We start from the raw sequence: 25,373 nt of genomic DNA on the forward strand, positions 1-25,373 counted from the left end.
TCATGCAAAAATATTACGTCATTATGCAGCATTGCGTCACCTTTAATGTGCAGTCTATTAATGTGCAGATTTCAGCATATACATATAAATACATATACCATGTACGTTGACTTTTGTTTTCGCGTTGATTTGGGTTGGCTCCCCTTCTTTTACTAGGGCATTCTTACGATTTGGTGCGTAACTGTGTACCTCGCTTTGTTGATGTCGAATGTTAGTATTTCTTTGTTACACTTCGAATGCACGTAAGTGCCCGCATAAGAACAATTTTTCCATCAAATGCAGCAGCGCTGCAAGATCAGCGATGGTGTCGTGTCAGCCTTAAACGCTTCGCAGCGGCGTCCGCAAACTTTGCCCCTGTATAGCGTGCACTGCCACAATAAGGATTAGTATGCGGAGATGCCGACTCTCTCCTGCGGTTCACAACCACTGTTTTCAGAAAATCTGGACGCGCATTCCGAAAGCCGTTCGTATGATATAGCGGGGCCATAGCAATAGACGCCATTCAATTACCATTGTGCATATATTGTTACAACGCTGAAAGCAAGGTGCAAGGAGAGCACGAGCTTGGGCTGAAGACGCCGACGTTAGGCACTTGCCTGCTTTGCCTGTCTTTTGTATATGCTTTGTAAATGTATTTCCCTGTTTCGCTAAACCTTGTGTTACAATATTCAAGCCTAGCAACAGTTGAAGAGCCGTTTTATAAATTCCGCCCCTGCAACGTTCTTTTTGACTCCGGTAACTATACTACATTTTTATTTTTGTCATGGATGAGGCGTACCAGGCTTAAGTATATTGAACCAAGCATTGCACATCAGCTGCATATTTAGGGGCACATCCTCGTAATAAACAATTGTCTGCTAGTTGTGCCGGTTTGGACCTTAATCTATTAATTAACACACAAAAGCCTGAAACCTCCGAAATTCATCAAGCGGTCAAAAACTTATGCAATACCTTAACGTACTTTCACGGATTATATAGAACATATCTTAAAGCTTATTTAGCACCACGTTCTTTCATTGCTGTGTACGTAATGAGGAAATCATACACCATTGAGGTATTGTGTCTATGTTACTAAAGCAGTGTTGATAAATAAAAAGCACCATATAAATATTCATGCTCCCTCGGAGCTCAAATATTCCCACTGGGCACCTAATTTAAGCATAAAATAAAGCAATTCGTTCTCGTTTTCTATTCTTCTGTATAGAGAGAAAGGTATGCGATATTTAATGAAAAATAGAAATGTTTGCCTGCCTGATGGCTTGACAGGCTACTCTAGGTGGTACACACACACACACACACACACACACACACACACACACACACACACACACACACACACGCACACACGCACGCACGCACGCACGCGCGCACACACACACACACACACACACACACGCGCGCACGCACGCACGCACGCACGCACGCACGCACGCACGCACACACACACACACACACACACACACACACGCACACGCACACGCACACACACACACACACACACACACACACACACGCACGCACGCACGCACGCACGCACGCGCACGCACACACACACACACACACACACACAACCTGTTCATAAATTCCCGTAAAGGCCTGTAGTCCAGAAAAGTTTAGCAGTGCTTTTGTTGAACGCATAAATAGCGCCCAAGGAAAGAACCTACCATGAAGTTACAGAAAAGAACTGTCTTTTTGAGCAATAATTTATTCTTTTTGTTTTCCCTAAGCGAATAATCAAAACAGCAATCACTGTGACACGTTACCCTGGCTTCTACTACCTAGATCAAGTTCCACGAACTAAACATAAACCAGCTATTAAAGCGCCCCCAGGATATTCAAAGACAACGCAACGATGAAAGCAAACGAAGTGATAACGTACTTTGCCCGGATATTTTGCATAAGAATGGCTATTGTATTCAGCTAGGTTCAGAATAATCCAGGCGAATCATGCGGATTATGCACGTGGTATTTCTACTATGATCTGGGAAATTCAGCCGCTGGTATCCCACAGACGGACTTAGCGCTGCATCTCGTAATACTTTTTGCTTCATTTTTTCCCGATCTTTTTGAAGTTTGTCATTGGCTCCCACGAAGCCCGCCTCCCCCCCCCCCCCCTCCCCACCCCTTTAATGCCATGATATTGGCCGCTTGTAGGCGCAGATGATTAGAAACGAGTTGAATGAGATGTAAAAGGTCGCTAAAAACATTATTGATTTTTTTGTGAGTAAAAACAAACAAACGAACTAACGAAAAACAAACAAATAAAAAAACATCTCCATTTGTCGTGCCCATCCCGACTGTTTCGGTCCTCTGTGTCTGTTCCTTTTATTATGATTTTTTTGTGAGTGATGCCATTACTTTTCATAGTGGCTAGAACATCACACTCCGGCGTTTCTTGATCTCAGGCATCACGCGTTTTTTTTTTTAAATTGAACCTCAGCGAGCGCTGCGTCTCGCTCTACGCTACACGTAGATTGTGCCTCGTATTCGTAACAATTTTTGCCTTAAATTTCGAAGCAGAAGCCGAACAGATCGACACCATTCATCACGCTGGATAATTTTGACGCTATCAGGCTGATGCAGATCTTGTGTACCATGTCAACCTGTATTTATTTCTTATTTCTCAATTTTTCGTCGTATTTCTGTAAGGACACATTGACACTCGACGTGAGTAACGTAACAATCCGTGGAATATGAAGGAACGAAGTCATCTTTTCTACATTGTTATTCATCGCCTATCGCAAAATTCGTCGCGGGCGTTCCCTTTGCGGCATTCGAAAACACAGGCAGTTTGCGTCGACGACCACATTACGCATTTCCATTCACGTCACATAGAGTAGCCGGCGTGCCGCGAAAAGACCAGACGTTTTGCACCTTCCCTCCTCGTCGCTTCACGCATGGTCATTTGTCATGCAGCCTGCGGAGGTTTAAAGGAAGGACTGCGCCTAGAATGTAAGCACCGACCATATGAGGCGTGCGCTAAGTGGCGGCGCGCAATGGTGAACGCCATCCTGCCGGGTCACGTGACCGTTGAAGCTGTGGGTGTCGACCACGCCTCAGCTCGCGTCCCCTCCGAGCCCTCCTTCCCCCCTTCCATCCCCTCCCACTTCCCCCTCCCTTCACCGTGTAGTGGGCCCGTAGAACGCATGAATCTGACAAATGGTCAGGCTCATACGTGTAATTCCACTCATAAATAAAAGACAAGCCGGGGAAAGGTTCGAGGGGAAATCCCCCACGGCCGCCGTCTGCGGCGAATGGCTTGCTGCCTGAGAGGCTGGACCGTTTTGTAGTGCTTTCCTACGTTCCCTCGTATTGGTGCTATAAAAATTCCCGCTTTCCTTGTCTTTGCCTAGACCTCTTCGATGGCTTTCTGCAATTGCCCTCGCCTCTTTGTTTACTCACCCGAGCAACTGCATTCGAAAGCACCCATTGGCGAAAGGCCCCTGACTGTCGCGCGACGTTGTGGATGAAATATCGCACTCTTGCCCCTGAGATGTTCATCCTTGCTTCAGGGCTAGTGCTTCAGGGCCCTGAACTTAGAATGGAGCCATTTCTTCTTAGTGAGTCCATTTCTACGTCGCAAGGCGTCCCCGGCCACATAACAAAAAAAAATACATTTTTTTACGGACTTCCGAGCTTTTGTATGAGGTACTACAAGCGCCATTAAATGATTTGGTATGGCGGTGTGCCTTAAAGAGCACAGCCGTTTTGAGGAGAAGCGTTTTGCCTAATTGATATAGTGATATACCTGACTTGAAAACAGTTTAGTAGTTGGATGCTACTGCAAAGTAATTCCTTATTCTCATGTTATGAGGTAAGTGCGTGCGTCTTGAAAAAAAAACAAACCTAATTTCCTATAAGAACATGAAATTCCTACGGTGTTGTGAAGGATGCGAACCATCTCAACTACAGGATACACATTTCGGTCCTATTTAATAAATTTTGTTCAGTTATCAAATAGTCACGCAGGGTGTCAAGCGCTTGTATAGTGCTATGATCGCTGAAAACCTGGCGAGTTTGTCACTGACAATGTGAAACTTAGTTACAGCATTGAGGAATGCGAAACTCAAACATGAGTAGGGAACTTAAGCTGGGCTAGGGACGAGACGTCGAAGTGGACGCCGTTTCAAACATGAGACCACAATTATTTGCCAGCAGCCAACCTGTGCAGTCCTCGTTCTTTGCGTATCATCTTCCTTTGTGACGGATCCGTGTTTCATAATGGTGTTGCATTCACAAATGCAGCTGCACTTAGGTACATTCCACGGCTTCGCCACACCGCCTGAACTTCATCTACCGATAGGCTCAGAAACAGCCAGTCTCTTGGACACTATATCAACCGGTAGCAGTTGGCATAAGCGAACATATGACGCCATTAGTTACACGAAGCAAACCTGGGAGCAGATAGTAGAAAACTAGAAGCCATTTACGCGGCTGCGCACCCACATAAATGTAGGCTCACAGGCGGAAATTGGTTGGCGTGCTTTATTCCTTTAATATGCTTCAGTAGAGAAAGCATTCTCTAGCAATTCATACAGTCAGTCTCATAGTCAAGGAACGTTGACGGAATATTCTGAGGTTAGATGTTTTGCAAATAGGAGAACACGAACATGTGTAAACAAACATTTCTCTCCCTGCTATTGTAATTTCTTTTAGCGACTCCACAAGGCAGGAACCCGCTTTGCTGAACTTGACTCGTATCAGGTTAGCGCATTAGCTAAAGTAATTCGAAGCGTTATGTAGTAGGAAAATAAATGAACAAAAGATAGGCAGTCATGTTTCCCACGCATGTTTGCTCCGATATAATACACATACGAGTCAATCGGGAGTATAAACACAAGCAGTCTAATCAACAACGTGGCAAATAGAAACTGCGCTTATGCCATCGCCGCCTAGAGCAACGGCAGGGGGAGCAATGATAAGAAAAGAGGAGATACAGGAGAAAATCGATCGGAATAAAACGCAATGGCAACGACCCTGAACTCCGTCTAATTATACCTGCCATTCAACACCGGTCTCAGGGTGCCTTCTCGGAGATAGGCTGCCCATCGACACTCCCGGCAAACGCCCAAACATACACAAACACAAACACACACACAGGCACATCTCGCCGTTTCTGTCACCTCGGCAGCTAAAGGTTCGCGATTGCCTTCATCTTTTCCTCTTCAGGGGGAAAAATGGATCGGACGGCAAGAGAAGGGAGAGGCCAGCTGTTGTCCCGCTTGCGACGTCTGTCAAAACGCCGCGTCCTCGGGCACGCGTGCTGTTGCATCTTCTTCTTCTTCCCTCTCCTCCGCTTCCCCACCGTCGCCTCCCGGTCGCTTTGAGTCCGAGAGGATCCCGAGCTCTACAGGAGATTCCCGCGACCCGAACACGCTAGTGTGTTTGGCCGTTCCTTTTCTTTCTTTCTTTTTTTCTTCTTATTTGTTACTACGTCTCTGCCTGGCGTTTTTACTCCTCAGGGTCGGTAGCTCGCGGCGAAAGACGAGAAAACAAAGAAACGTCGCCCAGCTGCAAAACGGCAGAGAGAGAGAGAGAGAGAGAGAGAGAGGAACGAAGCAGCCGTCAGTGATAAAAGGAGCATGCCCTGCTATGAGGAGACGTGTCGCAATGCCTCACGAACCCTCAGCCCTCCGCGCCGGTGCGCTCCTGCCTCGTCGGGTCACGTAGCTTGTACTCCGTTATGTGGACAGGCTGGGGCATATGGCATGTAGCGAGGTTAGAATAGCCCTTCAGGGTTTTGGTCATTCTTGTTATTTTATTTTTTTCTCCTTTGTGCTTTTTATCATGGCCCCAGTGCGGGGCGTCGATGAAACACACATATAGCGAGGTATGCTTGGCATGGCTCCTTCCCTATAGCGCGCAATATATGTAATAAAGACGCGTGTACTAGCACCGATCCTCTTCGTTGCTGTTCTTGTGATCACCTTCCCTTAAACGACATCTTTCTTTTCTTCCTGTTGGGTATATTTGGTTGCCTCTTTTGAAGAAAACTACGAAATTATTTCCCGGTCACCTGGCTTGCGAACCGCGCCGCTTAGCGAAGCAGCGAACCTTGTCTGAGAATCCCGCTGCTCCTTTTTTCAATCCTGTCAAATGGTGGCCCTGAAAATTTATCACCGTTCGAAGAATACCGTGAAGTAGGCTGTAGTTCGTCGGTAAATACGTCTTCATTTTGTTCTTCAAACCACGTGACAGATTCTCAAGCCGCGAACATTCCACACCTGCAACGAGCGATGTGTTAAATGAAGTGTGCTAACCGACATCGCTTCTCTATTTCCCATGGAAGAATGCACTGCGAGTTCCAATATACAAATATTAATGCTTATTACATGATGCATTCACGTCGCAGTTACGTATACAGCCCGCACAAGCAACACTGCTTGTGTGCGAGGCTGGGCAGTCGGCAGGTAGTACTAATACGTGTAGACAAGAGATTAATAAAACCGTAAAAATATATAAAAAATAAAATAATATTGTAACATAAAGAAAGGTTGGTGACTGTGATAGTGAAAAGGCATGTACATACTATGTCTATGAGGTAGATTAAATAGACATATTGATAGCAAAAATAACTTCCCGAGCAGGTTAGCACAAACAGGTTTCGATAAGTAACAAAATACGAAAAAGATACATAGCATATAGCTGTGTTCTAAAGGAATCTGTAATATGTATGCACGCTTAGAAAATCCTTAAGGATATCTTTATCAAATCTGGGCATTACGTATCACCCATGACATTAAGAATTATTTTATTTGCCTAAATGATCCTGTGATCTCATTATCCTTCAAATTATTAAAATTATCCGGCACGTAGAAAGCACGAGTCCTTTTGCTATAGTTTTTGTACACACGAAACACAACGTGTATTTCTATCTAACGTAAGCAGCGAGATTTCACGTTCAAGTATTGAAATTAGTAAGAAAACAATGCTTGCACTTGGCGTCAAACAGAACTTGTTGCTCGACAAACATGTCCGACCGGTACACGCTCAACAAGACATCCTCCCCATGACCAAGTGTGCCATAGGAGAGGCTATAGGCAATGGTTTTAGAATGCTGTTAATTACCTTAAGTCTACTACAAGAGGAAAAACCGTAAATTGTTGTTCCGTGCGCTACGATCGATTTACCAAGGAATTCGTAAACCATTTTACGAACAGTTGCTTCACACAAATATTTTAGCGCATACAAATGAGCACATACTGCGCATATTGCGAGCTCTTCAACGTGGACATTCCAGGAGAGCGTGTCGTTGAAGTGTAGATGTAGGTATCTTGTGTTTCTTTCAAGAGTTACTGGATGACGTGAGTTGGCATCACAGTCACTGGTGTCGAGATAAACAGGGGAAATATTCGCAACTAGTTTACATGGGCTGTGAAAACGCATCATTTTAGTATTCGATTTATTGATAAACATCTTGATCCCAACGAATCAATCAAGTAGTTTAGACACATCATAGTGCAGTACTCGAGCGGCTTCGTTCAAGAATTTCTGCTAATTTCTACCTTCTAAGCATATTCTACCATTGTTAACTAATTACATAAAATATTTACTCTAGCAATTTCCAGTGATTACCTATAGGCACGCATTCACTTGCCAGCGACAGTTGCCCCGGACGACAGAGTACGATCACGCAAAACGATTGCTTGAAATCAGGCGTCATCATTTGTGACTACAATAACAAGCGCTACTTTCGGAAGTAGCCAGACTGTCCCAAGAGTGTCCCTTACGTTCACGATTTCCTGTGTTTTCTAATGCACGCGCCTTCCGACGTCGCCAAAAAAGTATACTAACGTTCTGGCGCCGTAGTCCATTTCTTATTGTCGAAAAAAAAATTATATAGGCGACTAACGCACGAGTTCTACATTTAGAGGATTACAGGTGTGTTTCGCTCTGTTGCAGCACGCGCGTCAGCGGTGATCGATTTACATCGGCCCCAACGAATGGAATAATTTTCGGCAGTAACGACTGATTATCAAGGTAAGTAAGCGAGATAGCGAGCGATATCGGCCATTCATCGTCAAAAGGTGATAACTACTATGCCAATGACATCGGTTACAGAAAATCCAGAATGCTGTGCCGGAAAATCATTCATCAGCAATGTACAGTTGTTCGAATTTTCATTGATTTCATTTTTTCTCTTTTATATTCATAGCAAACTTGCCAAGCCAAACTGCCACGTCTTCTGACATTTCTTTCCTCTTTATTTACTTCATCGTAAGAAACGCGACCTCTCATCAGATGGGTTTCTTTCTCCTTAAATTTTCTTGCTGTTCCCCTTAAAAAGCTTTCACGCGCCTGTTTATGCGCCTTGTCTGCCTTTTATTGCTCCCGCACCCCGACTTGCTCTGTCCACCGGATGATTCTCAGCGCGAAGCAAACCGGCAAGACCGAAGAATTACAACGCAGCGCGTAATATCGCGACGTCGATATACCCAGGAGCAGCGCGCACGCGCGCGCTTAAGATGCGCGCAACATTTGCATGCAGCTCGCGAGATGACCGCTCTATGGCCTCATAAAGCGCGCACCCCCCAACAACCAGCGGGGGGCTGGTGCTCCTCCGTCAAGAAGCAAAGCTCATTTCAAGGAGGCCGACCTCTCTCCATATCAGTGGTCCCCTATCCCGCAGTGGCATCCCGCTTGTATCGTTCTTTTTTTTTCTTTCTTTTTTTTGCATCACGGTCTCTCCGCTTCCTGTTTGGTGGGAGACGCGGCCGCGGATCGAGCGAATAACAAATCACGCTGTAAACCACGCGCTGAGAATAAAGGTCTCCTCTAACGCCGAGCGCAAAATACAGCGGCGAGTCGAGTACGGTGCAGCTTACGCTTTCCTTGCATAAGAAGCGCCTACTTCTGTTTTATGAGATAGAAAAAAAAAACATGCGTCTTATTGCGCTTATATTTTTTATTATATTTGTGGTTGTTACTGATTTCCTCATTTCTTTTTCTTTCGGTGGTGTTGGGAAAGAAATACGCTTACCGAGAGTGTAGCCATCAGCTAAATATTTTCGCAGTCATTACCTAACGATTCTTTGGTTTGTTTGCTGTTTTATTTAATGATTTCCCCTAGATTCGGTGAAAATGGCAGCGCGATGCATGGAGCACCAAAGGATACGCCGGCATACCCGTAAACTGTCCAGTTCAAATCAGCTCTCTCAATTGATTTCATGCAGATAAAAAATGTTTAACAAGCAATGTTCAGCATTCTAATTTTGCGACCTCATCACCTCCTGTGTTAGCTTGGACCCCTTGGTAAAAAAGAAAAATAAAAGAAAGAGGGAAAGAACAATAAATAAGACGACAAAGTCATAGCATGACGTCACTGATTTCGAGCTCGCAGGTGACCAGTTAGGAAGATCCAACTCAAGGGCCCCATATATGCATTTGGGTTTATCTATGAGATTATTCTCATTCATATACATTATATGATACCCGTGGGGGAAGTAAATTAACATTCTACTGTACCGCTTTTCGCAATTTCATAGGGTAAATAAATGTAGAAGTCCGGAGCATTAATGGCTGTTCAGCGTTTAATTATCTGGTAAATTTACAGTGCTATGTAGACACGCTTGCATGATTATTACGTACGCCCTACTTATTTTCTTTTACATTCGTGCTCAGTGATAACTTTGTATCGTTCCCAACTTAACCGCACAGTCATTTTCTTTCTTTCTTTCTTTCTTTCTTTCTTTCTTTCTTTCTTTCTTTCTTTCTTTCTTTCTTTCTTTCTTTCTTTCTTTCTTTCTTTCTTTCTTTCTTTCTTTCGGTCCCGTTCGAAAGTTGTGCAACCTTCGGCCTGCTTCGCTCAATTCCGAAGATTTCGAAGAAAGTTTGTTCACAATCTCTCTCGTCACTCAATTCGGGCCACGACGAAGGGCGCGTGATTGTAGATGGAATGCCACCGAGTGCATTTACTCTGTCTCACTAAAACCATGCAGCAGTTCGAAAGCTAGACCCCGCTTTAGCCTACATATGGTTTAATTTTCAGAGCTGTGAACATTTGAGAGGGTTTCATGTGTTTCGTGGCTCGGTAACTATGGCAGCCAACGAGCAAACATGCCAGCCAATCTTTAACGGCGTGTACGAGCGAACGGGTGCGAAGATTCAGCCACCAATTGGTAAAAAAACACGCTAGAGTTGGCAGTTACACTGCTACGTGTTGACTGCAGCAAGGAAACACTGCTGAAAAACCTGCATGATATTAGTGAAGAGTATAAGCTTGTATAACCTTCAAAAAGACAAGGATGGCAGAAACGCCGCGGCGTATTTAAAGCAACACCGCTGTTCACAATATGTACAATATTAGCAAGAAGTACAGCCGCCAAGGAGACAGCGGTGCCAGCATGAGTGCCGCCTATCTGCTAGAAGCGGAGCTGAGGGCGACGTGCCCGCTCCAGCCACCCATCCTGCCCTCGTGCTCGTAAACAGCCGAAAGGCGATCGACCCGCCGTACTCTGAGAGACGAACGGTCGCGTACGCGAGCTTCTTTTTATGACTACTTCCGCTCCTCGTTTACAAGGCCCGTTCCTCGTGCCGCCAGAGGGCTCCGTCCCTAGGATTCCCCGTCTCTGCGCTTCCTACGATATCGTGTAACCGAGATGGCAATGCCACTTCGTCGATATTTATCCTTCTTCAGTGCTGTTATGCGAGAATTTCTTTTTGTCCTGACAAACCTGGCATAGCTTCAAAGCAGTCACTACGAGTGCATGCGCAGAATAAGCTGAGCCGTGATCTTACAAAGTTTCTTGTTTTGTCGTGATTTGTTTCTGTTGTTTCTTTTTTTTCCTTGCATAGTTCAGATAGAGTTTCAAACAAATTCGCATTTGTGTCTTTTCTTCGCTTTTTGTAAATCTCAGCCCCGTTCTTATCACGTTTATTAGTTGCACCACGCGCTACATGTTGTATTTTGTGCTCCAGCAGACGTTGACTCAGCAGACGGTTTTAACGAATTTTGTAAGAGCATTTCTTAGCAGGCTAAATCTCGGACATATGAGTTTGTTTGACTGACCTTCCTCTCTCCGCCTGTAACAGCACTACTAAAAATTGATTGACGCTTTCGAAAGCTCCAACTGTGTCCCTATATTTTTTTTCTTATCCACTATTAACTGCTAAAAAAATATCAAAGCCGTAATTATGTTAAGGAAACTAATTGAGTGCGCCGTTGTTAGCTCATAGTACGGGTAGAATTCGCACGTGTATTTGTGTAGACATGACTGTGTTAATGTCACAATGACATTACATTCGTGTGACTCCATTCAACTGGTATGCGCGATAAAAAAACACTACTAAAGTAACAGTAAAATCATTCACTGCCTCATTACAGTGCAGGGTAGTTCTGCAAAAATATGAAAGTAAACTAAACGTCTTTCGTGTATGTAAGCACATTCACAAAGCGAGATGCTGTGCTCCCCTTCTGCATTATCAAGCTGCCTTGAGTTCACAACGAGCAAAAATGAGAAAAACGGGCTTTTCATCCCCGAATATTTAGAAACAGACTTACGCACAGTGTCAATATTCCGTTCGACGTTAACCGCAAACTGGGAATGACTCACTACCCTGACACTAAAGTATCTTCCCAACGGTACGACTCTCACTTCAAAAGCTCGCACGTATTTGCGGAAAGCTAAGCATTAAGTCAATAGAAAGAAAACAAGAAGATAAAGTATAGCGGCAGGGAAAGGGATACGAAGTAATCGAAAGCTGTCCAGGCTCGTGAACGAGAATCCTGAGATGAGCAACCTCGTCTAGCACTTCCCCCGAGTACACGTAGGTGTAACGTGATGGGCAGGTCGACAGATAGAGAGAGAGGCTCCATGCAGGGAAGCAAGCCCACGCGAAACTCTACGACAGCCGCAACCACAGCAGGCCTTCTCTGCCTTGGGGCGTGCCAGCTTAATCCCAGCGCAGGCGGTGGTGCCGACGGCCGGGGCAGTCAACACGGTGACAGGGAACACGCGGTCGGGGACCGCCGACGGCTCTAATGAATTTTATCAAGGCCCAAAACGAGTCAGAGGCAACGGGCGGGAACTCGCAGGGAAGCGCTAGGCTCGCAAATAGAGAAGAAATCCCTTCGCGTGCGTATTCTCTCTCTCTCCGCGTCTCCCTTCTCAACGCGCGTGCACCGGTGGGTGGGCAGTTACAGTCGCGCAAACGCGACGAGTTTAGCCCGGAGCGGACACACAAAGAGCCCGATAAGCATCGCCCGTAACGAACCCCACTTCGGGTCGTCCGCTTCCGGTAGATGGCAGACCGCGCGGTAGCCGACGATCGAAGAGCCGGCCAACCAAACGGCCGGTCGGCCACCTAGCTACTCGACCACCTGCTTCTCCACGCGCTCCGGTCTCGCACGCGAGAGTCGGTGGTTCTGGAACCTAGCGCCCCATGCCGCTACATGCTCGCCCCACCCTACACCATCCGGCAGCAATGGCGACCGAGCGAAGAGCATGGGCGCGATGCGTGCCCCGCTGCAATAAGACGGTACGCAGTATACGGGAGAGCTTGCCGTGCCAAAGTCTCCCAACAATAGCCTAGCGTTACACCGCGTGCGCGCGGGGGGACCGACGCTGGAATGTGCGTCCGACGCGCTGGTCGCGCTGGAAATTTCTCCAATCAGCAGTTCCGCCCGTTCGTTTCCCCCTCGTTCCGCCACCTTTCCCCATTCCCTCTGTCTACCACGGCGAAGCGGGAAAAAACGGCCCCCTAATGGCTCCCTGTTGCCATTTCGATCAGCGAAAGGCGATTTCCTTAACGCTCCACTCTCTCTTCCGTAGCCTCCCGTTACTTTGTTGATGTTGTCGTCGCTGTTGTCGGCGCCTTTGGTATTTTAGGGATTCTGGTCTCCTAGTTTTATTTCAGCAGCTTACGATCCCTCGGGAACTGATACTATTGCTGCCTAGCTACGCAGTTGCTTATCCCTCATTTCGGCAAAAGAGGATTGGCGCGCTAAGCTGGTAATGGAAGGTGACTGCTGCCGACGGCGGTTAACTCTGTCTTTCACCGCTCCAAAAATATGACGGTTGAAGTTATAACTTCTCTAAAATGAGTGACATTTTCTACATCACGCATCAAGCCTGATACCAAGATTAGATTTTCATTAGTCACATACGATGTTAACATTTTCCCGTCCTACCTCAAGGAAAAGAAGGTTGTTCCAGATCGCGAGGTGCAGCATCGAGCTATTTGGTGTCTCCTACTATGTCGCTGCCTTTTATTATCGCGCTATTTTCATATTATGTCTCATAAATCGATGAAAGCTACGTTTTGGTCGAAATCGTATACACTTAACGGTTTTCAACGGTACAGATCTGTTGACGCCTACTAGCCCGAAATGTATAATAACCATAATGTATCGTGTAGCAGTAAGACCAAAACAAGAAGCAGTAAATCGGTGTAGTTAAAATCGTCCCTGGATTTTTAAGGTAGAAAGGGATCATGAATAAGTAGAGCGAACACGGGCTAAAATTTTCTTTCATTCATTTCGTACCCGACATTACGATGATGACAAGACCTCAAGTAGTTTTCTGGATTCGGGCCTCCTTAACTGCTTTCCAAAAAAGAAGTAAAAGTTGTCATGTTCAGTTCTCGTTTATTGTCGATTTAATAGAGCCATTTTCTTTATTATTTACCGTTTAATCAGGCTCAACAAGAGGCTGCCAAAACTTATAACATCAATGGGAGCTGAAGCGAAGATTTCAAGGTATCCCCATCTGTCTTTAGTATCACTGTGGTTTCTTGCATATCAAGCGTGTTCTTACGATAACATATACGTATCTGCAATTATATAACTGCAATTTGTCAATCTACTCGAACTCGATATTTATCATTAGATATCGGTTAGCTCTGACGAACTAATCAAGGTGACATTGACCATAGTTATACAAAATGGTCTGCTCATACCGAACGGAATAAGCTTAGAAGAAAACACTGACAGCTTAATAATAAATTTGATAAATGTAGCTGGAGCAGAAATTAGTTTTTCCTCATTGTCTTTTCCCTTCCATCGCCAAAACCTTTGATTCTCAATTTGAAAGCGCGCGAGGAGCTCTTGCTTATTAATCCGGTGAAGCGGAGAGACAAAAGGCGTCCTGATGGTGGTGGATTCTTGGGAGAAGGCCCGGCTTCTTATTGAAACAAAAGCTTGGGAATTCGCCCCTGGGTGACGGAAGTACCGCCAGAGACGAAGCCAGCTGCAGGTGTGTAAAGGCGCACAATCATCGCTCTCTGCGTTGCTATTGTTCTCACAGTGGTTGTTTACACTAGCTGTGCAAACGCGCGCCATTTGCCTTCGTCTCGATATTTTTGTTGCTAGATTCCAGCTATCGTGAACAAACACTATGTCACTCCGCTCCAAAGCGAAAACGTAGTCATTAAAAGAGCGAGGTCTTCGACCTTTCAATCTTTTTTTCTTTTGCTTTTTTTGCCTTGACTGCTGAGCAGACGTTTGATTGCCTCTCTGAGAGCGCCTGCATGCGCTTAAGTTTTCATACAAATTAATTATATTAAACCGCGTGAATCCACTCTCAAGGGGATCCACTCTCAATCCTATATGGCAAGGGGCGTGCTATAGTATTCGCTTTAACGCAGCACTAACTAGTAGCGGTCGGTTTTACTCGTCAAGCTGAGACATAGCATATCGCCGTCGCTGCGCCATTGCCCGAAAAGATCAATAAATAATAAAAAAGACAGACGACGATGAAAACCGACAAAATGTAATTCTTCATTTTGATATATTTTTCTCGTATATATATATATATATATATATATATATATATATATATAGATGGCGTTAACTTCCCGTTGACGCTTTCTCCTTTGAGCTACTCGCCCCAGACATCATTATAGCGCGCTCGAGAACGACCTCTGTATGCCACTGCACCATTTCCGGTCCTATTGCCGACCGAACTGGGTCGTGCTTTATTTCATTTTTAATTTTTTTTTCTTGAGCGGAGACGTTTTAGCAGCACTACCGACGTCAGTGACCACGGCAACGCGAACGACCTGTACGGCCACAAGCGAGCGAGCAGAGCAGGCAACGGACCACGTTAGGAAGCGAGAGCGCGAGCATTTGGACGCACGAGGCGGGCGTGTGTCTATGGAGTACGCGCCTTCCGCTGGTGGCACTTCATTCAAACAAAAGCCGGCGCGTAGTGAAGGCTGATAGAGAGACGCGGCATTGAACGAGCGAGCGAGTGACGGGAACAAAAGAGAAGAAAGTTAAACGCGCCAGCCGAGCTCGGTGGAATCGAAGTCACCACGCCAAAGTTCGCCGGTCGGTGTAGTATAAGAGACAAGGGGGCAGCGAGCGGTGGAGGCGAAGCGCTGCGCTGTGCCCGCGTGCACGCTCGCGTTGAGACTGGGCGGCCGTCGATCGATATTTCGGCGTGGCTATTCTGCCGGGAAAAGGAGGAGAAGCCCCGGCGCTTGTGCGGGAGAGAGGAGGTGCAGCCTCCCAGCGCGTTCTCTCTGTTTCTCTCTCTCTCACTCTTCTTCAAGTTTTTCTCTCTCTTCCGTGTTTTTCCATCCTCCCTCCTTTATGCAAGCGTTTCCTTTTTACCTCCTTACTTCATTCGTACGCACCCCCTTTCCATTTTATCAAAGCGACAGCCTCGTGCTCGTCGCAGCCCCTCGAGGGCTGTTGCTCTTTTCGGGAGGCAAGAAGATAGCTTTATGGTTTACACGCCATATGCTTTTCCGCGCACCCCGGGCCGTCGCTCGCGCTGCCTGAAATTTTCTGCTCGTCCTTTCTTTCGATCTTGCGTGTTTCCCGCTTCTCTTCATTTTTTTTTTCCTCCCAAAGGAAAGAGAATTCCGGAGTCGGGTAAGAAGAGCGAAAACCGTTTTGCTTGCACAGACGGAGAAGGAAAAGCGGTGTTTTTGGCGTATAGAGCTTTGAACAACGCTCGCGCGCTCCCTGGCCACGGCCGCTGCGTTGTTCGTTCAACTTCTCAGGGTTCTAGGTCGAAGACGTACGGCGCCGGGTTAGCGGTGTTTACTCGGCGCCTACACACACGGGACTTCCCACGAGAACTCGCTTTTCTATTCAGTTTTCTTTGAAGCCGCGCGCACTCCCCACTGTTTGCCTTCGAGATACGCGCGCGAGTGCGACGGGAAAAGCGAGAGAAAGGGGAAATTCGAGGGCGTCGCCAGAAATTTGATGGAGAGAAGGAAGCCCGTTGTCGGTGGTTGGGCTGTTTGCGCCGGTCGGTCATGTTGAAAGGAACGGCGGTTAACACGCCGCCCTTTTCAGCGACAGTTTACCAGGCGCCGCGTGTGGTGAGGATCCGGTGTATTTTTGACCGAGCCTGCAATTTTTGAGCCTGAGTCATTCAATCCTCCGCGAACATGCCTAAAGCTATTTGGATGATTCGGTACACTCTTTGCTGCTCAACTGTGAGAGAATCAGACATACAATATCCATAGCATGGCGGAAAACATTATTATATGTAATGTGTCAAGCTTCTCTCCGTGGTCAAGTAATATCTAACTATAGTTTAAAACATGGGCCTGCCACTTTATAGAACTATCATTTTTGTTGCAGTGCCATTTTAAATTATTTTCGGAATGTTTGAGGTATGCAGTGTGGCTGGTTAAACGTACTTGGGAATTGCCGTCAGAAAAGACAATCTGGAGCGACATTAATTAACGTTAAAAAACTGTGGGGCACATCCGTGACTAATCTTACTGTGTAACCTCATACTTCTGTTGCTTTATAACCTCCTCATTGTGACCGAAAGTGTACTACAAGAAGCATTTCCTCAGACGTTTTCATAAATACCACCAAAAAGAAAAAAGAAGTGTGTGGATTGCCCTTGCTCCGGGAATCGGTTTAATATTTGTCACTGCATCTCTCTCTCTCGATCTCGTGCCTGCAAAGTTTTCATTGGTGTTTGCAAAAAACGATAATCTTGTTTACCGACCGTTACAAAGACACCCAAACTCATATCGTTCTATGGAGGTTGAACCTAGCTAGCTTTTCTGCAGCAGAACAATTAACAAGACGAAGACCAGGTCACGATGTCGGATCGCTTTATGTGGACTTACTTTAACGACTTATACGGTGGCCAACCGGATGCTCACCCAGTTCACGCTCCTGCCTTTCTTCGTTTTATGGGGGGTTTTCTTTCACCCTCTTTTTAAATTACTTGCATTGGATCAAGAAATAGCTCGTGATGTAAAAATAAAACAAACGTAAGTTACTATGCTGAACTTAGAAAAGGTGCAATCCACTGCCCTCTGGAATCTTTAAATTCTAGGCTTCCCCCTTCCTATGCAGAGTAGGATGTCAGTCGTACCAAACCCGCTTGCAAAAAAAAAAATCATGTCTTCCGATAAAGACAAGCTATTTAATCTAGGCGCCTCGGTGGTCTTTTTTAAGTACGTTTAATAACTGTTTTTCTCTCTATCTCAATAAAGAGTTCTCTCTCTCACACGGGAGAACGTGTTCGAGAATTTCAAAGGTAATTGCCACAGCACGTAGCTGAAGAAGTCACGTACAGGCGATAGCCGCGCTCATTTTCATTTGTGATTTCTTACTAATTCTACCGTGAAATGTCTCGAAACTCGGCTACGAGACACTGATATCACTACTGGCGTTAATAATGCCGAATGAAGGTGTGTCATGAAGGTGGAAAGGGTTCCAGCACGGTTCTTAGAATTGTGACAGAGCCAAGTGTCATTTCCGTGATAATATTGTTTTGCCATAGGTATGACCACTACGAAGAGTGAACCTAATGCACCGCAAGGGCGTTATCTTGAACGAACGATACGATTATACTCCTCACCACGAGCTAACGAAAGCAGTATATTAGTAAAGATTCTCCATATAAATATTCAAGAGAACGCTTTGCGTGGCTTGCTTATAAACTAGGTAATCTCAGATTTCAAGCTCTACGCTACTGCGGCATTCGTCAAGTTAATGCAAGATTAAGAGAACTCCTCGCTAACGTTACACCATTGAACTCGGTCGGACGGGCTTTGGTTGTTTACAAACCAATGGCACGTACGCAGTGTGGAATAACGTTCTACTTTCATGCATAATCAGATATACGTGCTGTTACGCCCTTGAACCTGTGTCTCGCAGTAACTGACACAGGCGGAGGAGACGCATACACTCATCAGCACGTTCTTAATCATTATGCAAATTGTTATTATCGGATTGCTACGCCACGACATTCATATCTCCTACTGGCGGAAGCCAAACGGTTGTATCAATAGAGGCTATGTAAAGTATGCTACGATACTTAAGAGCACGCGACGCCAGTTCATGGTTGCATCGAGAGCAAATTAAGTGCAGCATATCAATTAAATTATGTATACGATGGCCTCCATGCTTTTGGAGACTTTGTTAGAATTATCTGGGCTGTTCTTAAGTCTCCACTTACCCCTATTCATATATATTAAGCCTACTTTCCCGGTGGAGGATGTTCAGGGGAGAGGTCACAGTTCATTTCAACCACCTGGACATTACAGGAGCCACCTGGAGCCACTACAGGCTCCCTCTGGGCGTGTTACAGCTTTCAAGGAAAGTCAGAAATTTTGGCGCACTTGCGTATGTCGCGTCCGTGTTAGTCGGACCCGCGCGTAGTTAGAACACCATCCGCGAAGTTCAAGCGCAACACTTGCTACCGCGCTCAGCGCTTCGGCCGTCGGACGAAGCTGTTATTTTTGTTGTTGTTGTTGTTGTTGAACGTAGGGTAGTCAGTGCAAATAATTTACCAAACAAAACAAACACAGCTAGATCGTGACACTCATTTTGCATTACAACAACGGCGCCTTGCATTTCTTATTGCACATTTGACTTGCCGTTGTTCTCCTCATTGTGATATATCGTGGCCTTGAAGTGCCGTATTTACCTGAAGCCCGCACATCGTCTAATTGCGCGAACGCATTTATTTTTTGTTCTCGTTTTTCTAACGCTATATTAATAACTTGCTGCTTCTTATAGGCATAATTTAATACAGGTAAGTAGTCAAATTCTTAAGTCTGTCCATGCAAAACAATTACGACTTCAATATATCTGTTATGTTTCCAGCCAATACAAAAAGCTGCGCATTAGGCGTGGTAAGTAAGAGCCTCGTGCTTTCCTTTTCTTTTTTTTTAGCGTCATGCGAAATCAGGGGCTGAACTCATAAAGCTTTTCCTTCGCAAGCGCTTTTGACCATTAGCCGGCCACTCTAGCCGATACTGCGTCTTCGAGCATGATCAGCAGGCATCTGCAATTTGCGAACAATTCTGGCGTACGTAAGTTTGTCTGGCAATGGGTAGTACCAGTAATCTGCAAAGCACTTTGTGCAATAGATTGTAAAAACAGGTGCCGAATAACTGTAGTAGTGAACATATATTTAGCAAATACCATCAGACAATCACAAGCGCTCTTTACGAACGAAAATCTTAGTGAACAGGGCTCCAGATCTCTTGTTGTATGCTGTACTTTATTTCTTCACTTTCCAGGTAATGTTCCCGAAGCGCTCCGTGCAGTTCACAAGTAAGCGAACATTCGTCGGATGATAATATTAAGGCGAAAACCATACGTGGATCTTTAAAGTGGTTCATACCGAAAAAGTGATGTCTAGTTCAGTGATGCAAAAAATATGATGCAAATATATAATCAGGACAGGCTCATATCCCCGTAAGCAAACAAAGATGCAATGGTTGATTATGAATGAAGAAACTAAAGAAAGGAAGAACGAAGGAAGCAAATAAAGAATGAAAGAAGTAACGACAGTAAGAAAGAAAGAAAGAAAGAAAGAAAGAAAGAAAGAAAGAAAGAAAGAAAGAAAGAAAGAAAGAAAGAAAGAAAGAAAGAAAGAAAGAAAGAAAGAAAGAAAGAAAGAAACTGCGGCTCGTTATGTCTTGCAAGAAGTCTGACCCCTCCGATCGTATGACTTGATGCGATGTTATGTGTACACCAGGCGTGTTACAGGAGTGTAACATACTGCCCAACTTTATTTTGTCGCAGATTTAATGGACTTTCAGAAATTTGCTCCCAATTATATATAGAGAGATACAAAAATTTAATGATATGCTGGAGATGTTAGCCTGGCATGCTCTCTGGACACACAAATAAGATTACTGCTCGCACTTTCTGTAGGCTTTGGCACAGAAGGGAGCCTCAAAGCGCAGTGTGACTGTGACATAAAACAGCGTCGCCACTGTTATTAAGCTAGCGATATTTTCAGCTGTATTGATTCACTTTTTGCCCTTTCCTATCGCCACAAACCACGGTCGCATGGCGTCTAAGGTGTGGTACAGGTGAACGTGAATTATAATATCAGCCGCGGGGTCCAATATGTAGATAACGGTCTTATTTAGATGAGAGCGCACTGTAAAAACTACCACGTACCTAAATTTAGGAGCGGGTTAATAAACTCCATGTAGTCTAAACTAATTTGCAGCACACCGCAGCAGCAAATATTTTAGAAGACAGAACCCTTTTAGAAGACAATCGCCCCTTTACAGAGGAGAAGGCTCTAGGACACTGGTCCAGACGGGCTTCGGCACTCAAGGCCTTAAGGGCTTTGCTGAAGTTTTTAAGGACATGCGAATTGTGCGATCGCCTTTGAGTGTTGTATCGCGTAGTATCGCGGTACTGCGTGAATTTCCTTAATTTTTTTTCTCCTCTTCTTCTTCTTTCTCCTTTTATTCCCTTTACCCCTTTACCCAGCACAGGGTAGCCAGCCGGTACTTTCACTGGCTAACCTCCCTGTCTTTCCTCCTCTTTGTCTCTCTCTCTCTCTCTCTCTTAGAAGACAGAACATCCTGTAACCGAAAGTCGCAGCAATTAACAAATCGTCATGCTTGTTCGTTCTTTCGTTTTCGTTTTCATTTTCTATCGGCCTGCGAGTGTACTGTGTTTACAATTTCCAGGAAACCTGGCAACGGTGGTTTCTTATCCAGCGAGGCAACGACATGCATTGTGACGCCACATGGACATTGAGTAACCATGTAATCGCGACGTACTGGTTCAAACACCACATTGAGTTTATGAGACACTAGGGTGGAGCAATTTCCGGCTTTGATTGCCAGGCTAAACCGGCCTGTTGCTACAATTCACCAGCACGACCTCCACTACCTCCACCACGCCGACACGAGTTGACAAAACTTCTCTACTGTAAGTGCCGATTAGTCATTGTAAACATTCATAGTCTTGCTATCACCCTAATGTACTGGAGTAGCATGTCGCCAAGCATTCGATCAGGCTGGCATCTCCAGCTTTCAAAAAAATCTTCAAAATCTTTTTTTAGGACATAAAGAGATATTACCAGCATCAGGAACCTTTAAAAAATTCTCACAGTATTTAAAATCTTTAAGTTACCATGAACTGCGGATTCGTGAATGCCGGCTACTAAGAAAATACCTTACGTTAGAGAATGTTTACGAATACGAATCCTGAAAGAAAGGCGAATAACGAACAAGGGTGTTTCAGGATTCTCTTGAAAGTTTTCTCAGATACCTCTAACCTTCGTCCAGTGTAAGGCAGCAAGTTAACCGCCGTGTTTGCTTAGGGGCTTTCGTGTAGCGTTTTGAAGCACGATGTCGCGGCATCAAATCCTGGCCCTGGCGGCCGCATTTCGATGGGGGCGAAATGCAGAAGCACCCGTGTACTTAGATTTAGTTGCGCGTTAAGTAACCCCAGGTGGTAAATATTATTCGAGTCCCCCCTCCCCCTCCCCCCTATGCCATGCTTCATAGTCAGATCGTGGTTTTGGCACGTAAAACCCCATAACTCAAAGCAACAAATTAGAAGATTCTATGCTGGTTAACCTCCCTGCGTTTCCCATTTCATTCTCTCTCTATTTTCCGAGGTGCCTTTCGTTTCGGAATTTCTCGTGTTTACACTATTTTTCTGGGCACTGCATTCTTGTTGCCTTGGCAAGACATATGCGATATCCGTGATGTTTTTCCGTTGCGTACCTTTGTCATCGTTGATCTTCCCGATATGCTGGCGAGCGTGGTCTGCTTAGCTCGTAGAAGGAGAACGAAAATGAAGAAGAAGAAGAAGAAGAAGAAGAAGAAGAAGAAGAAGAAGAAGAAGAAGAAGAAGAAGAAGAAGAAGAAGAAGAAGAAGAAGAAGAAGAAGAAGAAAGAAGAAGAACAAGAAGAAGAAGGAAAGAAAGAAAAACCGTCCAATGGCGGCTTTTGTTTTCATTGATGCAACAGAGGTGCCTCGGAGATCATGGCGTTTTCTACCAGTGAACACAACGTCTCCGTTTTGATTGCCAGCAGCAGCTCCAAGCAGAAGGAGGAGGTTAAAGAGAAGAAAAGAAAGTATAATAAAAACATTGCATATCAAACTTCGGCACCTGCTTCGAATCCCACGCTGTAAATATTGTTCGATACACCTTTCATGCGGCGCCTCTTGTAGCCCAGTTATAGCTGTGGAACGTGCAACCCCATCAATCAATCACAGTCACTGATAAAAGGCACTTTGACGTTAGTGAGCAAGCGGGAAAAAACGAAGGGTTGGGAACTTTAGACAGCCTTCGAGCAAGACTGCTTTATGGATGATTTAGGCACATCTTCACTGTACACAGCAGAAAAATAAAGAAAAAAAAACTATATTCATTGGAACAGTTCTACCTATGCTTCACCGTGAAACACTTAGGCCTTTCTCACTCCCCTCGAAACCAAATTTTCGGCAAGGAAAAACGAGAGAAAGGGTAGGGTGCTCAGTGCAGTGCCCTGCCTCCTAAAGGCCGACGCCGGAAGCCGGCTTTTCGTGGCCAGCCGCATCTCATGGAGAACGGAACGACAGGAACAACGGGAGAACCCTCCGTAGGGGTGCCGGGGATTTACCGGGCCCCGGGTCGCGTAGAGCAGGGGGTGCCACACCCCGGCGCAGTCAGGGTGGGATCGGCTAAGCGGAATGGACGAGCCCATCAGGGCTACTTTGGCTGCGGCGGCGGTGGCGGCGGACGGGCCGAGACGGCGCGGCGGGTCCGCGCAACGTGTTAGGAAAACAGGATCTCCCGACACGAGCAAACGCTGGGAGCCACGGTGGCGGCAGTGTGCGGGGAGGGCGTTGTACGTTTCCCTGGAGACGGTTTCGAATCAAGCCAAAAACAACAGCGAAGTAAAAGTGAGGCAAGGAAGGCGGGAAGCAAGAGATCGCGGAAGGCCGCTTTTCATTCTCAAAACGGCTTGCCGCTCCGCAGTCCCTACACATCCCTGTTCACTTTTGGCTGTTCGAGCTTTCCACTTCGCAGCTTCTTTGAGAAGGCGCAGGTTTTGCGAGTGTCGTATCTGCGTTTTTCTTCTTGCTGTTGTTGACGGCGGCGGCAGCGTTTCTGCTGAATGCTGGTATGAGCTCCAACGTGACTGAGCGACTCTCGAGAGCGTAAAAAGTAAGAACCAGGAACAGAACGCGCATTCCCCGTTTCCTTTATTTTTATCTCTTCCTATTCTGTACATCCGATCGGATACGCCGGTATCCGCGCTAGACAGGATTAGGAAAGCTGTCTCGCCTGCTAGATATCAAGAGCGAAGAGTTGAAAGCCAAAGGAAGCAAGCGGGAGGCGTAAAAAGCGCGTTGGAAAAGCGAGGAACCACTGGGCATAGACAGATGGAGCTCACTGGAATACGGCGTATACCTCGGCGCGTTCTCTCCCTTGGCTGGTAAAAGAAACATTGCTAGGGTTTCACAATATTTTTGGTGCTGAAAACGTTGTATTGTCTTTCGTTAAGTTTCAACCTGTTTCTTTTCAAACCATGGACGTCTTCCGTCACCTTCGTTGGCACCGGTGAAGATCTGAGCAGGAAAAGGAAACGATTCAACAAAAGATAGGATGAAGAAGATTACAAGACACGGTATTAAGCCCGAGGCCTCAGCGTCTTCACTCTCTCTCTCTCTATCTCTCTCTCTACCTCCTCGCCACCTTTGTCTTAATGCATTTTCCTTCCCCTTCGCCACCACTTCCTGCATTCCCGAGTTATATAGGGGCGCCTCCCGATCGATTAAGAGAACGGCGTTTGCGACGGTGCCCCGTCTTCCAGCGGTTGATTGACCTCGGGAATTGCATACGAAGGGATGGTTGGAATTAAATGGGATCTGAGCGGGCCCTGGGAGCCTCGATTTGGTGCAGTCATGGCGGCGGCGTTTGTCGGTTACGCGATTCCTGTGGTGCGACAGCGGAGTGTCGTGTCGAATAGGTTTTTATGTTGCACAAGGTGGCGTGTTAGGCATAAAAATGAAAGGCAATAGCGACTGCATGCCTGAGCGCAAATTCTGCTCACTACACGAAGAAAATCTGGAGTTATTTGTCAACTCAATAAATGCGTTTTAGATCTATACTAAATTAAAAAGTGCCGTAGTTATTAGGTAAATCTAACTCGAAATTTTTTTACCACGCACAGTGAGAAAATACGCTCTTTGCTGAATCACTGTCCAATGAACGCCACCATTTACGGTGTTATAAATGATGTTCAAGGCGTAAAGAAGATATCCACGCTTTCCCGTTGCTGTTTCTTAACGGCGCAAAATTTTTGGGATGCAAAACAGAGTTCAAATTGGAGCAAATCAGGCGCATTTTTTTTTATTATTGTCAAGGTAGCAACGCATAGCCGTCCTGGAGTGTGCTGAAAGGAACGTCAGTCAGAACATTTAACCGATAGCTGCGCTTACTTCGAGGCTATAGGAGCGGATAAGATGAAACGTTAACCAAACTTTCTACCTAATTTGCCACTAGGGTGACGCCAGGCAACTAGCTCATTTTGATGCACGCGCCCTAGGTTGTGAAGTGAAGAACAACGGCAGCATTACGTGCTCGAGTTACAGGCCTAACGTTCCTTTGAACCAACGCCCACAGCTCCGTCTTCGTGGCGACTTGTGTTTCGCTGGCTTGCCTACTTTACTTCTTATATTTCGTTTCTACCCCTTCGCAGGCATAAAAAAGTAATGACGAGAGCACTGAGACGTAGGTATGTGAGCAATATAAAGCTAACAGTAAAAAAAAAGAAAGCAATCTACGCTGTCGGGATATCAGCCACTTTTGTCAGGAGTGCGTGAAACAACAAATTCTGTAGAAGCAACCATAACAGCAACAACAACCGCAGCCATCACGAACATATAACGACCGCCACCGCACCCCAACGAGACACGGTGCGCGGCAACGACGATCACAATGGAGGGAGTTCGCCTCTTTTACACGCCCAAGACGTGTGCGCGCACGCCCACGGGCACAAGTTGCTAGGCACGCTTTATACACAAAAGCTGTGATAGAGGCGTGGAGGTTCGGGAGCAAGCAAGCAGCCTGGGCGCGGCTGCCGGCTTTTCTCGCACGAGATCGAAGGCCCCCGTTTTCCTTCCGCGAGCCGACGCGTCGCACGAGCCAACGTGGTATATGCCCTGCTACGCCGCATGGCCACACCAAAACCGT

The 25,373-nt window shown here is 45.9% G+C and overlaps 1 protein-coding gene and 1 long non-coding RNA gene across 3 annotated transcripts in view; one reads left to right on the forward strand and one right to left on the reverse strand.

Annotated features, from left to right (window-relative positions):
* The window catches only part of LOC135898770 (uncharacterized), a 114,619-nt gene extending 106,661 nt beyond the window's left edge, over positions 1 to 7,958 (forward strand). The window contains exon 4 of the long non-coding RNA XR_010563409.2: positions 7,903 to 7,958. This is a non-coding gene — a long non-coding RNA (uncharacterized lncRNA). The remainder of the gene's footprint in view (positions 1 to 7,902) is intronic.
* Positions 1 to 25,373, reverse strand: part of sff (sugar-free frosting) — a 139,425-nt gene that overhangs the window by 81,195 nt on the left and 32,857 nt on the right. The gene's annotated exons all lie outside the window — the stretch shown is intronic.

Source organism: Dermacentor albipictus, chromosome 3 (assembly GCF_038994185.2).
Source record: "Dermacentor albipictus isolate Rhodes 1998 colony chromosome 3, USDA_Dalb.pri_finalv2, whole genome shotgun sequence".
Taxonomy (NCBI): domain Eukaryota; kingdom Metazoa; phylum Arthropoda; class Arachnida; order Ixodida; family Ixodidae; genus Dermacentor; species Dermacentor albipictus.